Raw genomic sequence first — 13,468 nt, forward strand, 5'->3', positions numbered from 1 at the left:
AGTATCTCTCTCTCCATTCAGTTGCTTTCCTAAGACACCTAATTTGTCAGTTCACACAAAGGTCATTGTTCCTCACCGCTGCTCTCGTCTGGTTGCAGTGTCGACTTCACTTCAATAGTGCACATTATTACCACTGCAGACAATCACGTAGATGGAAAGAGCTGCTGTGCCCAGTGATTGGCTGCAGCAGTGATGTGCGCTTTTGATGTTATGTCACTGCTACAGTATAAAAGCAAATAGGAGCAGTGGCAGAGAACAGGCGGAGGCCCCGGGTAAGATGAAAAAATGCAACCAGTACTCATTTAATTAGTATCCGATCTTTTGGGGCCCCCCTTTTCTAAAAGTGTAAAAACCCCGGTAACCTCTATTGATTTCTTATTTCCAATTATTTGGCATAAAAAGACTCCAATCGCCAAGTAAGATCAAGAGGTGGGGACCCGATGCATGTATGTTTTAACCCTTTAAGTGCAGTGTTTTGAGTTGGCAAAAACTAGATGACAAACCCAGGAGCTGCAGAGGTGGAAACATGTTTGTCATCCAGCTTTCCATAGAACAGCAAGAGACAACACGAAAGACGGAAAAAGATTCGAGGATGCGATTACCTGCTTTTGATTTTTGAACGTGTTCTATAGTCTGCCGGGTGTTCACCCCGACGTCATGGAAGTCGCGCCTACGGCCACCCCGTTCCCCAATAGACACTTCTGCAAGTCCGGCTGACACCTGCAGAACTAAATGAGAGAAAAATGGTTTGTTAAACTATTAGATACACAGGTCTCCCTTCCACATACAGGGGTCACAGGACAGAAAAAAGCGGCCCCCAAAACTGCTCAGTGGTGGCACAACTACCATAGGAAGAATCCAGCGAGACTACAACTGGAGGCGCTCCATTGCAACCAGCAAGTTCTTACTTATCCTGTGAATAGGTGATTATTTGCCAAATTTGGAATAACCTTTTATAGGATTGTCTGGGATTTTAACCATATAGATTATTATTTTTGGTTTGAATCATTCAACCTGTCCAGTTATGAAGCAGCACCGGTTGTGAATCAGATTCTCCTACTGTTGTGCAAATGGAACAACAGGCAAATAAGCAATTAGCAAGACAGCCCCTATAAAGCAGTGGTTCTGCAGGGGGTGACCCCAGACCATTTCTCTGTTCTCATCCTTTTTGGCTGTTTTGGTCACTTTGGCATTTTGTCATTGCTCTCACTCTTAGAGGTACAGCAGCATGAGGCGGTGTTTACAACCCACAGAAGCATCTCAAGCAGTGCAGCTCATCCAGGATGGCACATCAATGAAAGCTGTGGCAAGAACGGTAGCCATGTCTGTCAGCACAGTGTCCAGAGCATGGAGCAGATACCAGGAGACAGGCCAGTACATCAGGAGATGAGGAGGGGGCTGTAAGAGGTCAGCAACCAGCAGCAGGACCACTACCTCATCCTTTGTGCAATGAGGAACAAGAGGAGCAGTGCCAGAGCCCTGCAAAATGACCTTCAGCAGGCCACTAACATCCAAGTGTCTGCTCAAACTGTCAGAAACAGCCTCCATGAGGGTGGTATGGGGACCCGGTGTATCCAAAATTGGGTGTTGTACTTACAGCCCAACATCGTGCAGGGTGATTGGCAGATTTGACATTGGAGCCCTGTGCTCTTCACGGATGAGAGCAGGTTCACATTGAGCACATATGACAGACGAATCTGGAGACGCCGTGGAGAACGTTCCGTTGTCTGGAATATTCTCCAGCATGACCGGTTTGGCAGTGGGTCAGTAATGGTGTGGAGAGGCATTTCTTTGGGGGGGCCGCACAGCCCTCCATGTGCTAGACAGAGGTACCCTGACTGCTATTAGGTACCAGGAAGAGATCCTCAGTCCCCTTGTGAGACCATATGCAGGTGCAGTGGGCCCTGGGTTCCTTCTAATGTATAACAATGCTAGGACTCATATGGCTGAAGTGTGTCAGCATTTCCTGCATGATGAATGCATTAATGCTGTGGACTGGCCCGCCTATTCCCCAGACCTGAACCAATCAAGCACATCTGTCTATACTTCCGGAGTCAGACACAGACACTCACAGGCTCAGTATGTATTACACCAGAATTTAAATAGTAGAAAAAGGGAAATTTATTCGAAGTGTACACCAGTATACAGTGTTGTAGTACTTTTAAATCTTCGTATATATTTCAATCTCAGTAAGTCTGTCCCGACTCTCCGCTACTGGAAACTACATGGATACAAGTACAGATGGAAAGTTGAGTGTTTGCAAAAATTTGGGAATTACTCAATTGCGGGAAAACCTCCTGGTAGATGTTGCAGAGGTGATGCAGACCCTCAATTACTGTGTCTGTGGAGACAGCGAAAATGGTTCTTTGTGAAGAAAGGATTGCTGCATTGCAGTAGCGTGGCTCCCATCACCGTTACTCGTCTCCATTAAATTGTGATCACAGGGAGAGATGTAGACATGATCCTTGTGATGTACAATGTCTGTGAGGTATGGGGTTTTGTCCACAAAATATGATGTTTTCTGTTGTAACTTTCCAGAAAGATCCGGCAGATATGACAATCCAGGCTGCTAGCTCTGCAGCTTCATCCCTCCTCCCTTCACACACACACAGAGCAGTGCCACCCCCCTCCTCTACAGCCTGTGTTCGCACTAGTAATAGGAGACCCCCCTGCTGTTACAACCATTTGTTTCCTTCTCTCCTCTTCAGAGCGGGAAAAACTTCTTTGTTTGAAACGAATAAAACTATGAGAGACTATACCATAAGAACCAAATACCCTAGAGATATGAAAATCACATTTTTGTAATCCGGGCGGTCACAGCGTCGCTGCCGTGGTTCTTGCGAAGCGTAATCCTTTCAGAACCTGAGATATGTGTTCCTGCTAAACGGTGTATCAGAACTACTGCATATTTGGTCTTGAATTATTGTACTCAACAAATCACAACCAATGATGCCCTATATGTGTCTGTGCGGGCTGCCCCCACGGAGTTATGATTAGTATAAGTTTTCTACTGTAATTCTACATCCAAAGGAGAGAGGTGGGATTAACCCAGCATGCATCTCTCCGTGATGTCACATAGCAAGTCTATAAAGCATTTCCTGGACAAAACCAGGGCAGAACAGCTCAAGTCGTCGTGCTAGAAAGATCCCCAGATGAGCGGAGAAGTGCAGCTTCGCCTCCACCCACCTTAGCCGCATGGTCTGCCTAAGGAACAATATGGAACTGTGAGTGTACTCTCTTTGTTTTCTCCACTTTTATTTTATACCTGTACTGTACATATTTTATGTCTCAATTTTATAGCAACTTTTATCTGTAATCACTGTCCTCTTTCGGAAAATAAATGAAATAATTATTTAGATCTGTCTCTATGCTCTAAGACTCGAACTATACGCCTTTGATAGATAATCGCTACTAATTCAAGGGGTTTGCCACGGACCCTCTTAATTTAACACTGTGAATTAAGTAACCGTGACTGGTGGCAGCACGTTGTGCACGGCTATCGCGGCTTGCTGGCAGTCTAGAAGGGTCTTATATAGCTGAATAAGGGTCTGCGGCCCCAGCATTCATAATTCCCTTACTGCAGAAGCCTAATTGCCGGTTCACAACAGGCAGCCCGTCCGGCGACCAATTATCCTAGGTGCAGTTCCCTGACTGACTTGAGGGTAAGGGGGGCGCCGGAGAGCTGCAAGTTCCAAAGTGGAACTGAGAAAGTGGGATATACATAAATCCCCGCAGTACTTGGAAGATTGATAGCAGTGGTGGGGCATCCAAATTAAACTCCCCCTGCGGCAAATTGTAGAGCGAGATTAGCTTGCTGGATATTTTTCGTCACATGGTGCCAGTGGTGGGATAACTAAGATAAGCCCCACTGCGCCTGTGATAGCCGTGTGCCGGCATTGTGTCACGCCCCTCCGTCCGCTGATACACCGGTGTCAGTGGTGGGATTGTGACATAGTGGTGACACAGGGTCCGCTGTCCGTCGCGTTTTGGTGGCAGCGGGACCCCCGTTAGTGTCGCCCGTAAGTGGACGAACGGCGGTGGGCTGTTCGTCACATATTGGTGGCAGAGCGGTGGGATCATCCTAGAGCATTAGTGATTTGGTTTGAGCAATCATTCCTCTCACTAAAGACCTGCACGGTTCCTGCGGGAATCCTGCATCATAGGTTTTGGAGAACAGACACAGTGGTTACTAGTCCTGAGAGATTAGTGTGTACTTGCAAGTATCCCCCTCCCGTTTCTTCGTTTTTCTTTTTCTATCTTTTATTTGGCAACCATGGCGGCAAAAGGAGAACCTTGGTACAACCGGCAGACAAAGGAAGTTCTTGCTGGGTTATGCACGTACCAAGGCCTTGACGCCACGAACAAAAACAGAGCTCAAATGATCGCGGCTCTAGTGCAGCTGGACAACGACCAGAATCCAGCGAGCGCAGAAGTTGGCCCAAGTGGCAATGGGGCTGCAGCAGAGGCTCCACTCCTGAGCGCTGGCCCCATATTCAACCAGAACGGGGTGGACCCCTATCTGCAAATGGCCTTGGACGCACTCCCCGCCGAAGACAGTGATGGGCGGGTGAGGCTGATCCAGCAATATCGGCAGGAGGCCCAAGCCGAGCGTCAAGCCCAGGCTGAGAGAGCTGAGCGCCGAGCAGAGGCTGAGAGAGCCGAGCGCCAGGCGCAGAGGGCCCATGAACTGGAGGTACTCCAGCGGGGTGGGAATGCCCCCACAGCCCGAAGTGGTGAGCCCAGCAGCGTCCAGACTCCTAAACCCCGGCCAGAGCATTTTCCCGTGATGGAAAAGGATGGGGACTTGGACACATTCCTGCGAGCCTTTGAGAAAGCCTGTAGACAGTACCAGCTGCCTAGAGACCAATGGGCAAGGTACTTGACCCCAGGGCTAAAAGGCAAAGCCCTGGAGGCATTTGCTTCTCTTCCGCCAGAAGCCGATGACGACTATGTCGCCATAAAGCAGGCGCTGATCGCCAAATACCGGCTGACACCTGAGGTATACCGAAAGAAGTTCCGGCACCTCCAACGTGGCCCACATGATAGCTACAGTGATGTGGTGCAAGGACTCAGGACCCACTTTGACCAGTGGATCCATGGACTGTCCGTTGAAACCTTTGAGCAGCTACGGGACCTGATGATCAAAGACCAGTTCCTGCATCTCTGCCCAGCTGAGGTCCGACAGTTCATCCTGGACCGCGAACCAACGAACGCGGACAAAGCGGCGCAGATCGCCGACAACCACGAGGCCAACCGGAAGCCCGAGACGCGGAGGCCAGTCGCCACCAGCTGGAAAGTGGGTAAGCCAGCAACCAACCCCAATGCCCCAGCTAGCCGTCCCTCCGGAGGCCCTGTCCCTGTTGCCAACAACAGGCCGGCTACTGACAGTCGCCTGTGTCACCACTGCCAGCAGCCTGGTCACTTCTTTTACGTCTGTCCGAACAGGCCGAAGAACCCCCCAGCCAAGGCCCCCGGGCCCAACGCCTCTGTTCTTTTGGTGGGAGGTGTGGTTGGGAGGGCTGACGACAACGTTCAACCTGTTCAGGTGGGGGCCCGTCTTGCTACAGGCCTCAAGGACACCGGGGCTGAACGAACCCTCATCCGTCCTGGACTGGTGGCCCCTGAAGAGTTTGTTGAGGGGAAAACCCTGACTGTCACCGGGATTGGAGGCACCCGTTGTCCCTTGCCAGTGGCACGAGTTTATCTCGATTGGGGTGCTGGGAGCGGGTTGAGGAAGGTGGGAGTGTCTGAAAACCTGCCCACTGATGTTTTACTGGGGACTGACTTGGGGCGGATGGTTGCATACTACGTCCCTGACACCCTTCCCCAAACTGATAATAAGGGTAACGTTAACCCTGATGATGATGATGATGACGGGAAACTGAATGTGTTACCTGCTAATGCCTTGATGAGTAATGATGCAACTAACAACCATTCTTTCCCCAGGTATGATGCTGATGCTGATGTATCTGTGCCGACTGAACCCGTTAACCCTTTCTTTGAAGCGGTAGATGTGTCCACAGGTACCGAAGTGCTCAGCCCCGTCACTCTGCGGAGTGAGACGGCTGAGGAACCCCTGGCAGGAGTAAGCAACGGTGCTCAAGGAAATGGGGAGGTGCATGGGGACCATGAGGAAGGTAATGCCATGCAGCTGACCAGTGCCACCGAGGAAGGTAACTGGCCCATAAGTAGCCCTGCTCCTGAAGTGTTGGGGGTGGATGGGGAGGTAGAGCCCAAGCCAGCACCGGCTGGTGGGTCTGTAGAAATCCCCAGGGAGACAGCATACATAGCAGCTGTCACACGCAGTCAGAGTGCCCAGATCGCAGGTAACGCACTGTCTTCTGGACCCTCTGCTGCTACAGGAGAGACTGAACCAGAGGTGAACCCAGAGCCGGTTCCAGAGGGTCCCAGTAAAGAGGGGACCCTGACGTCACTTCTGGCAGCCTCCAGCATGGAGTTCCAGGCTGCTCTGCACTCAGATGCCAGCCTGGAGAAATTGAGAGGTCTCGCCGAGACGCCCACCTCCAAGTCTGATAAGGAGAGGGTGTTCTGGGAACGAGGAAGGTTGTACCGGGAGACAGTACCCGGAGATCCTAAAAAGGAGTGGTTGAGGGAAAGACAGCTGGTCATCCCCTATCAGTTCAGAACCGAGTTGTTGCAGATTGCCCATGAGATTCCACTCGCTGGACACTTGGGGATCAGCAAAACAAAGGCACGGCTGTCTCAACACTTCTATTGGCCCAAGATGGGGACAGAGGTAACACACTACTGCCGCTCCTGTGCCACCTGTCAAAAAGTGGGTAAGGCAGGGCCTGCTCTTAAGGCTCCCCTTATTCCTTTGCCGGTGATAGAGGAGCCTTTCCAGAGAATCGCGGTGGACATTGTAGGACCGCTGTCCGTCCCCAGCAGCTCCGGAAAGCGATACATTCTCACCGTGGTAGACTACGCTACCCGGTACCCAGAGGCAGTAGCTCTGTCTTCAACCTGGGCAGATAAGGTGGCTGACGCACTGGTGACCATCTTTTCAAGAGTAGGATTTCCCAGGGAGATGCTTACCGATCAAGGGCCCCAATTCATGTCTCGCCTAATGGAGGCTCTCTGTGAGAAAATGCAGGTGACGCAGCTGGTATCGAGTCCGTATCACCCACAGACTAATGGTTTGTGTGAACGTTTCAACGGTACCCTCAAACAGATGCTCCGCATACTGGTTGAGACCCAAGGGCGCGACTGGGAGCGGTACCTCCCACACCTGCTGTTCGCTTACAGAGAAGTTCCGCAGGCCTCGACCGGGTTCTCCCCCTTCGAGCTCCTGTATGGCAGGCGAGTCCGGGGACCCCTTTGGGTTGATAAGAGAATCCTGGGAAGATGAGCCAAACCCCACAGAAGTGTCCATCGTGGATTATGTCATGCACTTCCGTGACAAGATGCAGACCTTGACGCAGTCGGTGCATGACAACATGACGCAGGCTCAGGCTGACCAGAAGCGCTGGTACGACCAGAACGCCCGGGAGCGGACCTACCAGGTGGGTCAAAAGGTGTGGGTGCTGGTCCCTGTACCAACGGATAAGCTTCAGGCAGCCTGGGAAGGCCCATACGTCGTCCACCAACAGCTCAACCCGGTCACCTACGTGGTCACGCTTGACCATGCTCGGGGTAGGCGCAAGGCCTTTCACGTCAACATGCTGAAGGCGCACTACGAACGTGAAGCTTGCGTCCTACCGGTCTGCAATCTGCCAGAGGATGGGGAGGAAGATCCCCTCCTGGACATGCTGGCCCAGGCCAAGGCCGATGGGTCCATTGAGGACATGGAGATAAGTGGTTCGCTAACCATATCCCAGCGGTTGCAGTTGATGGCCACCCTGGAACTCTTCCGCCCCGTGTTCACCAACCGTCCTGAGAGGACGGAGTTAGCGGTTCATGAGGTGGACACCGGGAATCACGCCCCATTACGGCGAACACCTTATCGGATCTCTGAAACGGTGCAACAAGTCATGCGCCAAGAGATCGATGAGATGTTAAGGCTGGGGGTGATTCGACGGTCAAAAAGCGCGTGGGCTTCACCTGTAGTCCTCGTGCCTAAAAAGGATCGAACCACCAGGTTCTGCGTGGACTACAGGGGGCTCAACGCCATCACAACCTCTGATGCCCACCCGATGCCGCGCATCGAGGATCTGCTCGAGCGGTTGACAAATGCCAACTACATATCAATCATGGATTTGAGTCGGGGATACTGGCAGATTCCCCTGAGCCCTGAGGCAAAGGAGAAATCTGCCTTTATCACCCCCTTTGGACTGTACGAGTCCACGGTCATGCCCTTCGGCATGAAGAATGCCCCTGCCACTTTCCAGCGGATGGTCAACCACCTGCTTCGGGGACTGGAGGAGTACGCAGTGGCATACTTAGACGATATTGCCGTCTTCAGTTCCACCTGGGAGGAACACCTTCAGCACCTCCAGGAGGTGCTCAAGCGTCTTCACAAAGGCAGGCCTGACCATCAAGCCGGGGAAGTGCCAGATAGGCATGCACAAGGTCCACTACCTGGGGCACCGGGTAGGCGGGGGTTCCATGAGTCTGGAGCCAGAAAAAGTGGACGCAATCGTGTCCTGGCCCACCCCCAGGACCAAGAAACAGGTGAAGTCCTTCTTGGGCACTGCAGGGTACTATAGGCGGTTCGTACAGGACTATAGCGCCCTTGCCAAACCCTTGACTGACCTCACCAAGCAGAGGCTACCCAAAACAGTCAACTGGACAGATGACTGTGAGGCGGCTTTCCAAGCTTTGAAAGCAGCCCTGTGCAACTCTCCAGTGTTGAGAGCAGTCGACAGCAGTCGCCCGTTTCTGGTACAGACCGACGCCAGCGAGTTTGGCCTCGGTGCTGTGCTTAGCCAGGTCGACTCGGGGGACCAAGAACACCCCGTGTTGTACCTGAGCCGGAAACTTTTGCCGAGGGAAGTGGCATACCATCGAGAAGGAGTGTCTGGCCATGGTGTGGGCACTACAACGTTTGCAGCCCTACCTGTACGGGCGCGCCTTCACGGTGGTAACTGACCACAACCCTCTGAGCTGGTTGCACACAGTGTCCAGAACCAATGGAAGGTTGCTCCGCTGGAGCCTTGCTCTTCAACAGTACGACTTCACTGTAAAACACAGGAAGGGCAGTGAAAACGGCAATGCCGATGGGTTGTCCCGCCGGGGCGAACCCGCTGAGGTGCGCATGGCCGATTACCGAGAGGTAATGCCTCCTTAGCGCCCTCTTAAGGGGGGAGGTGTGATGTACAATGTCTGTGAGGTATGGGGTTTTGTCCACAAAATATGATGTTTTCTGTTGTAACTTTCCAGAAAGATCCGGCAGATATGACAATCCAGGCTGCTAGCTCTGCAGCTTCATCCCTCCTCCCTTCACACACACACAGAGCAGTGCCACCCCCCCTCCTCTACAGCCTGTGTTCGCACTAGTAATAGGAGACCCCCTGCTGTTACAACCATTTGTTTCCTTCTCTCCTCTTCAGAGCGGGAAAAACTTCTTTGTTTGAAACGAATAAAACTATGAGAGACTATACCATAAGAACCAAATACCCTAGAGATATGAAAATCACATTTTTGTAATCCGGGCGGTCACAGCGTCGCTGCCGTGGTTCTTGCGAAGCGTAATCCTTTCAGAACCTGAGATATGTGTTCCAGCTAAACGGTGTATCAGAACTACTGCATATTTGGTCTTGAATTATTGTACTCAACAAATCACAACCAATGATGCCCTATATGTGTCTGTGCGGGCTGCCCCCACGGAGTTATGATTAGTATAAGTTTTCTAGTGTAATTCTACATCCAAAGGAGAGAGGTGGGATTAACCCAGCATGCATCTCTCCGTGATGTCACATAGCAAGTCTATAAAGCATTTCCTGGACAAAACCAGGGCAGAACAGCTCAAGTCGTCGTGCTAGAAAGATCCCCAGATGAGCGGAGAAGTGCAGCTCCGCCTCCACCCTCCTTAGCCGCATGGTCTGCCTAAGGAACAATATGGAACTGTGAGTGTACTCTCTTTGTTTTCTCCACTTTTATTTTATACCTGTACTGTACATATTTTATGTCTCAATTTTATAGCAACTTTTATCTGTAATCACTGTCCTCTTTCGGAAAATAAATGAAATAATTATTTAGATCTGTCTCTATGCTCTAAGACTCGAACTATACGCCTTTGATAGATAATCGCTACTAATTCAAGGGGTTTGCCACGGACCCTCTTAATTTAACACTGTGAAATAAGTAACCGTGACTGGTGGCAGCGCGTTGTGCACGGCTATTGCGGCTTGCTGGCAGTCTAGAAGGGTCTTATATAGCTGAATAAGGGTCTGCGGCACCAGCATTCATAATTCCCTTACTGCAGAAGCCTAATTGCCGGTTCACAACAGGCAGCCCGTCCGGCGACCAATTATCCTAGGTGCAGTTCCCTGACTGACCTGAGGGTAAGGGGGGCGCCGGAGAGCTGCAAGTTCCAAAGTGGAACTGAGAAAGTGGGATATACACAAATCCCCGCAGTACTTGGAAGATTGATAGCAGTGGTGGGGCATCCAAATTAAACTCCCCCTGCGGCAAATTGTAGAGCGAGATTAGCTTGCTGGATATTTTTGGTCACATGGGGCCAGTGTTGGGATAACTAAGATAAGCCCCACTGCGCCTGTGATAGCCGTGTGCCGGCATTGTGTCTCGTCCCTCCGTCCGCTGATACACCGGTGTCAGTGGTGGGATTGTGACATAGTGGTGACACAGGGTCCGCTGTCCGTCGCGTTTTGGTGGCAGTGGGACCCCCGTTAGTGTCGCCCGTATTTGGACGAACGGCCGTGGGCTGTTCATCACAATAGAGCTCTGTACTGTAAGAGCGGTCACACTATAGAGCTCTGTACTGTAAGAGCGGTCACACTAGAGCTCTATATTATGAGCGGTCACACTATAGAGCTCTGAACTGTAAGAGCGGTCATGCTATGGAGCTCTGTACTATGAGCGGTCACACTATGGAACTCTGCACTATGAGCGGTCACACTATAGATCTCTGTACTATGAGCGGTCACACTATGGAGCTCTGTACTATGAGCGGTCACACTATAGATCTCTGTACTATGAGCGGTCACACTATGGAGCTCTGTACTATGAGCGGTCACAATATGGAGCTCTGTACTATGAGCGGTCACACTATGGAGCTCTGTACTATGAGCGGTCACACTATGGAGCTCTGTACTATGAGCGGTCACACTATAGAGCTCTGTACTATGAGTGGTCACGCTATGGAGCTCTGTACTATGAGCGGTCACACTATGGAGCTCTGTACTATGAGCGGTCACACTATGGAGCTCTGTACTATGAGCGATGACACTATGGAGCTCTGTACTATGAGCGGTCACACTATGGAGCTCTGTACTATGAGCGGTCACGCTATGGAGCTCTGTACTATGAGCGGTCACACTATGGAGCTCTGTACTATGAGCGGTGACACTATGGAGCTCTGTACTATGAGCGGTCACACTATAGAGCTCTGTACTATGAGTGGTCACACTATAGAGCTCTGTACTATGAGCAGTCACACTATGGAGCTCTGTATTATGAGCGGTCACACTATGGAGCTCTGTACTATGAGCGGTCACACTATGGAGCTCTGTACTATGAGCGGTCACACTATGGAGCTCTGTACTATGAGCGATCACACTATAGAGCTCTGTACTATGAGCGGTCACGCTATGGAGCACTGTACTATGAGCGGTCACACTATGGAGCTCTGTACTATGAGCGGTCACACTATGGAGCTCTGTACTATGAGCGGTCACACTATGGAGCTCTGTACTATGAGCGTTCACACTATGGAGCTCTGTACTATGAGCGGTCATACTATAGATCTCTGTACTATGAGCGGTCACACTATGGAGCTCTGTACTGTAAGAGCGGTCACACTATAGAGCTCTGTACTGTAAGAGCGGTCATGCTATGGAGCTCTGTACTATGAGCGGTCACACTATGGAACTCTGTACTATGAGCGGTCACACTATAGAGCTCTGTACTGTAAGAGCGGTCACACTATTGAGCTCTGTATTATGAGCGGTCACACTATAGAGCTCTGAACTGTAAGAGCGGTCATGCTATGGAGCTCTGTACTATGAGCGGTCACACTATGGAACTCTGTACTATGAGCGGTCACACTATAGATCTCTGTACTATGAGCGGTCACACTATAGATCTCTGTACTATGAGCGGTCACACTATGGAGCTCTGTACTATGAGCGGTCACACTATAGATCTCTGAACTATGAGCGGTCACACTATGGAGCTCTGTACTATGAGCGGTCAAACTATGGAGCTCTGTACTATGAGCGGTCACACTATGGAGCTCTGCACTATGAGCGGTCACACTATGGAGCTCTGCACTATGAGCGGTCACACTATAGAGCTCTATACTATGAGCGGTCACGCTATGGAGCTCTGTATTATGAGCGGTCACACTATGGAGCTCTGTACTATCAGCGGTCACACTATAGAGCTCTTTACTATGAGCGGTCACACTATGGAGCTCTGTACTATGAGCGGTCACACTATGGAGCTCTGTACTATAAGCGGTCACACTATAGAGCTCTTTACTATGAGCGGTCACACTATGGAGCTCTGTACTATGAGCGGTCACACTATAGAGCTCTGTACTATGAGCGGTCACGCTATGGAGCTCTGTACTATGAGCGGTCACACTATGGAGCTCTGTACTATGAGAGGTCACACTAAGGAGCTCTGTACTATGAGCGGTCACACTATAGAGCTCTGTACTATGAGCGGTCACACTATAGAGCTCTGTACTATGAGCAGTCACGCTATGGAGCTCTGTACTATGAGCGGTCACACTATAGATCTCTGTACTATGAGCGGTCACACTATAGAGCTCTTTACTATGAGCGGTCATGCTATGGAGCTCTGTACTATGAGCGGTCACACTATAGATCTCTGTACTATGAGCGGTCACACTATGGAGCTCTTTACTATGAGCGGTCACGCTATGGAGCTCTGTACTATGAGCGGTCACACTATGGAGCTCTGTACTATGAGCGATCAAACTATGGAGCTCTGTACTATGATCGGTCACACTATAGAGCTCTGTACTATGAGCGGTCACGCTATGGAGCTCTGTACTATGAGCGGTCACACTATGGAGCTCTGTACTATTATCGGTCACACTATGGAGCTCTGTACTATGAGCGGTCACACTATAGATCTCTGTAATATGAGTGGACACACTATGGAGCTCTATACTATGAGTGGTCACACTATAGAGCTCTGTACTATGAGCGGTCACGCTATGGAGCTCTGTACTATGAGCGGTCACACTATGGAGCTCTGTACTATGAGCGGTCACACTATAGAGCTCTGTACTATGAGCGGTCACACTATAGAGCTCTGTACTATGAGCAGTCACGCTATGGAGCTCTGTACTATGAGC

This window comes from Dendrobates tinctorius, unplaced genomic scaffold (assembly GCF_039654945.1).
Source record: "Dendrobates tinctorius isolate UK_male_01 unplaced genomic scaffold, ASM3965494v1 ptg000157l, whole genome shotgun sequence".
NCBI lineage: Eukaryota > Metazoa > Chordata > Amphibia > Anura > Dendrobatidae > Dendrobates > Dendrobates tinctorius.